The following is a 6,000-nucleotide window of genomic DNA, read 5'->3' on the forward strand; positions in this document are numbered from 1 at the left end:
TTCTCTGATCCCTCTATTTTGCTATGAATATTAACTCTCTACAATTAACAAATAAAAAACAAACAAAATATTAGTATAACAGGTAAAACATAGATTTAAGAACAAGATGACATACCTTCTCTACATAATGCTCTCTGGTGAGAGAACCTATTTTGAAGGTGGTCTCTAAAATCATAACTTTATGAAAAGTTAAGATGATTTCAAAAATCAAAACCTAAAAGAAGAAAATATAGAGGAAGAGCAAAGATAAAGAAATGGTGATGACAAAAAACTTAAAAATCAAATTGGAAGTAACTTTTCCGTAAAATATGAGGAAATGAGAATATAGTTTAGTTAATGCTTTGTATGATTTCATTTAAATCCATAAAATTGTTACCAAAAAGGGTCTTATGATATGACTTTCATCATGTACCTCTGTCTCCTCTTGTTGAGTCCTTCTTATCCCTCTAGTCACATGTTTCAATCACAATTTCAGAAGACAAATTAGTGTTTTACAAATTGAAATGCATATAAAGATAATTACCTATTGTTGTGATGAAACGCGCAACTTTTTTGAGTCTTTTCGTTCCCTCTAGTCACAAACTTCAATTACAATTTCATGAAACCCTAAACCCTAAACATGTACCTCTGTCTCCTCTTGTTAAGTTCTTCTTATCCCTCTAGTCACATGTTTCAATCACAATTTCGAAAGACAAATTAGTGTTTTACAAATTGAAATGCATATAAAGAGAATTACCTATTGTTGTGATGAGACGCACAACTTTTTTTTGAGTCTTTTCGTTCCCTCTAGTCACAAACTTCAATTACAATTTCATGAAACAAATAAAAGAAAGTGAGAAGTATGGTAAAAAAAAAGAATGTGTTATGTTTAGTGGAGAGAGAAAGTGGGAAGTAGGTACCTATATAGGAGAGAGAAAGTGGGAAGTAGGATACGTGGGTTATGTGTAGTGGAGAATCATAAAATCTGTTTCTTAAATCAATTTTAAAATTCTACAATTTTAATAAAAAAAAATATCAGTTTAAATCAGAAAAGTAACGTACCAAATCTCCACTCCTGCTAAAGTGGTCCACAAAATATTACAAATATCTTTAATTTTTTTATTTAATAGAGAAGAAGATCTTTAAAACAGAAAAGTAACTAATCAATCTCTCCACTCTCCAGTTGAATAATAACAAATAAAATAAATTTTAAAATAAAAAATTATTTTATTAATTTTTGAAATTATAAAATGTCCAAATAACCAAAATAAATTAATACAATAAATTATTAAGTAAAGATAAAATGGAAAAAAATTAAGAGCAATTAAGAGAAGAATAAGAAATGACACAATGACCATAATACAATAATAAAATTAAATATTAATATAAGGATAAAAAGGGGAATCCTTTATATATATATATATATATATATATATATATATATATATATATATTATACATGATGAAGAGTAGAAAGAAGGTAAAATAAGAGAAGAAGAATAAAAGAGAGAGAAGAAACAAGGGAATTATAGTAAAAGACATCTATCATGTTATTTATTTTTTTTATAAGTTTTTCATTAAAGTGTCCCTAATTATTTGTTAAACTTATAAGTATCTTTTATGTTGCTTATTTTTTATTTTTTTATAATATTTTTCATTAAGCTGTTCCTAGTTATTTGTTAAACTTATAAGGTATAACTAATCTTATTATATCTTTTATTGGTTTATTTTACAATTATCGAGTTGTTTCCTAACTTTATCTTTACTTATTTATATTTATATTATTTAATTTATTATCAATAATTTTTTACTTAATTTTATATTTATATTATTTAATTTAATTTTAACTATATATTGATCCTTTTTATTTATTTATTTAAATTATTTAATTTATTTTCAATTTCATTACTTTTTATTAATTTATATTTATATTATTTAATTTATTTTGAGTTACGCACTCGTTATCTTTTTAATTTATATTTATATTAATTTATTTATTTTTAGTTACAAATTGATCTCCTTTATTAATTTATATTATTTAATTTATTTTCAAATATACACTACTTTTTCTTATTAATTTATATTTATTTCATTTATCTCCAATTATACACTAATTTTTCTTATAATTTATATTTGTATTATCTAACTAGTGTACCTATATTTTTTTTATTTTAATTTTATTACTTTTTTAATGGTAAATAAATATGATAAAAATAATCTAAAATTTTGAAAGAATAATAAGATCATTAATAAATAAAGATTTTCTCACATTGTAATTGAAAGTTTCATCTTTGATATTCACATGAGTAAACATTACTCCATGAAATAATCTTATCTTATTTTGTCAACCATGATAAAACTCATTTATCTCGACTAATGACTGCATAACTAATTCAAATCTTTTTAATGTAAGTGAAATAAAATATATGGATGAAATTGTAAATATGATTTGTATATTTTTTTGTATTATTTTACATAATATTTGTTCTCACTTCAAGTAACACATACGTACGCAATCCATATATTATACCGAAGAGTTAATATATGAAAAAATCTACTTAAAAATATTTCTCTAGACTTTCAAGTCATGCATTAACATGTTTCAATTCTATAAGCCACTTTTACTAGAGGATAGAACTTCCTTGTATGAAAAATATAAAAGACCCTACTAGTAGTGGTTACATAAGATTGGAGAAATAACTAATTCCTATCACCTTTTCTAGTTTGAAGGTGAGATGGTTGAAACTAGTTATTTTTTCTAAAAAAACCTACAAAGGTACTCACACCCTAACATGGTTTATGTCTAATTGTGGACCACCACAATGTGTATGGAAGAGTGGGAAGTGATTGAATTTAAGATAACTTTGTGCATCCATACTACATTTGACACATTACACAAAAACTTCATGAGATGCTTCAAGAATGCACCACCAAAATAAGTGATGGAAGGTCCCTAAGAAAAGGATTAACCACTAGAGTTATGGCTAGGAGAATACAAAAAGAGTGGTACTTAGTTGGGCTCAACATAGCCAAACTCTTATCATCTTGGGCTAAACTTTAGTTTGTATAAGTGTATAGAGTATAATATAATTTATTTAAGTTTTTACCTTTTTAAATAATTTCGACTAAGTAGTATAAATTGTTGGGTTTGTATTTGAACCTATAGCAGACAAGGGTTAGAATTAGGGTTTTTCTCAAAACTACGATTTCAATTAGGCTTCCCTTGGCCTAAGAGAAGCCCTAGGTCGATTATGAAGGAAAGGAAGTGTGTCATTAAGGTTAGCAACTGTGTGTTACACACCTTGAACACATGGAAGGCATGACACACTTGACATCCAAGTTTGCAAGTTTTTCAAACTTGTTTTCCCTCTCTATTCTTCACATCTTTGGTGGGACTGGAACCCTATAAATAGGATTTCTAGGACCTTGTATTTTTTAGCTTGAATGTATATTGTGATGCTGCCCAATTTTGACCATACAACTTGTTCTTGAGTTTTCTCTAAGGTAACATTATACTCTTTTTTAGTGAGTTGACCTCACCTATCACCTATCTTCTAATCCAATTTCCACTTCAAACACCGAATCACCATCTTGTTTTCTCGTAGATTCTACACCATTATTCTTCCATGCTTTATATATAAAGTTCAAACTACAAAGATGCAAGAAGAAAGAGCCTATTAATAAGACCTTGTAAATATTACTAAGCATCGATCTTTTCACCTTGTATGTTTCATTAGATATACCATTTCTAACTTGTTTCATCTTATATACAACATACACAATGACAAAACCCAAATTCAATTATTACAATTCACTAAAGAACACCAATCTAGTAGTAACACACTGGGTTGATGGGATTCTAAAGAATAAGTGGGCATTCATATGTGATAAAGGAAGAAATTAGGGACACATGGCCACTAACCTGGTTGAATCATCAATTCAATCCTAAAAACAATTAGAAATGTTCTAATATCTTCTATGGTCATTGTTATATACACTAGGTGTAACAAATTATTCACATAAAGAGGAATGAAGTAGTTGCAATGGTTAATGTCGATCGTGTCTGTTGAAAAAGTTCGACAAAGACATTGAAAGATGCTCAATCAAAGACAAATACTCATAAAATTCTTGAATTTGGTCGAGCCAACGTTAGATTTCTGGTAGAGATGATCAATCCAAGGAAGGTGCAACCAATTGGGAAATTTGTTATCACACTGAATGAAAGGTGGTGTGATTGTAGGAAGTTTCAAAATTTTCACTCATGTTGATTGCACATGCTACTTGCATTCAAACATGTATACCATGATTCTTAAGTGTACATTAAATTTGTGTATATGTTGGATAAAACTTTGAAAGTCTATGTTGAACAAGGTGCTTTAATGTATCCAAATCCAAGTGGAATGCATGAAGACCCTTGCTGTTGGTTGTGTGTGTGTCTAGATGTATTTGAATTTTTTAATTCACTCTTTGTGATGATCCAAGGTTGTTTGATTTCAATCCTTTTGAAAAAGATGTGTTTTCTAAAGGAAGTGAAAAATCAACCTATTGAAATTTCGATTCAACCAGTTGTTTTACACTTATTGTATTTTGAAAAAGATTTGAAAATGCTTGACTTTGTTAGACTTTGCCGTCAAACCAATTCAATCGGTTGATTCATAATTTCAATCGATTGATTTTATGAAAATCTTAACAGAATTATGTTAAGTGACTTTAATCTATTTTAAATTATTCAAACTGCTTTTGGGTCTTGAATTAAATGCTTTGACCAACTGATTGTGGTATAAAAAGGTTGTTTTACGCTCCTGGTAAAAAATTCAACTAAGAGAGATTATTCAAATCAGTTTTCCAAGATTTCAAAAAGCTTTGGATCATTCTTAAGTGTGGAATAGGATTTTCCTATATTCGCTGTACTTTAATCTTTGATTGTATCCAGATGTATTCCATTCCTTTCTTTTTTTAACCATTGTAATTCTGTGTGAATTGGTGTTGTGCAGTTTCAAAGGTTGTTCTGAAAACTGTGTGGTATTTGCCAAAGGTGGTGTGTGTTCTTGAAGGGTTCAAGATCACCACTTTGGTGTGTTGTTTGTAATCAAGGTTTGACTACTTAGTGAATTCTTAGTGGTTTCTGAGGATTGAATGTAGCTCTTGGTAAGAGTGAACTGGTATAAACATTTTGTGTGAATCTCTCTTTCCTTACACTCATTAAACTGCTTTAACTTTGATTTTATAAATTGCTAATATAAACAATCGATTATTTCACAAAAACAACCAATTGATTTTTTGCAATCAAATTAAAAACAGTTTTTTAATTGCCTGAACTGATTTCTAATTGATTGATTCTTCATTGTCTTTCACTCTACCTTCAATATTTGCGAAAATCTTTCATAAACAATTCAATCCCATTCTTGTTTAAGGCATACATTTCTAACAGTCTATGACATTTTTTTAGGGACTCAAGACACAAAGCTTGTTAGCCAATACACGAGGGTCCACAAGTATGATCCAATCTTATAATAAGGAGAAGTTTCAAGGGTTGCGCAAATCTTCTAGAATTAGGATGAAAGCGAACTTCCCATTGTCATACACTGATGACCACACATGAAATACTTGTCCCAACAATCCTGCACTTTGGGACTTAAATTCTAATCATTAATTTACACTACATTATATGTGAACTTCTTTTCAATAATGTAATTTTTGCATCGACAATGAAATTAATAAAAAATTATTTATGCACATGCTTCAAATTCATAAACGCATTTAATTCTAGTGAAGTTGTTGAAGCAAATATTAAACTTAACACATGCATTACAAATACAAGTTAGGGCATTTAACATAAAATCCATTCCACCATTTCGGTACCCAAATGCAAAAAAGAAAATGAATTCAAGCTCTAAATAAATTGTAGCGTCTGATGACTAAATTGTAAAGAATTTGTCATACTTATAATGCTTCACCATAAAGGAAATTTTAACATGTGGCATGCCTTAAATTGCATGTCAAACAAGTGGTACCATCCGT

The sequence above is a fragment of the Phaseolus vulgaris genome, chromosome 6 (genome assembly GCF_051622355.1).
Source record: "Phaseolus vulgaris cultivar YP4 chromosome 6, ASM5162235v1, whole genome shotgun sequence".
NCBI classification, from domain to species: domain Eukaryota; kingdom Viridiplantae; phylum Streptophyta; class Magnoliopsida; order Fabales; family Fabaceae; genus Phaseolus; species Phaseolus vulgaris.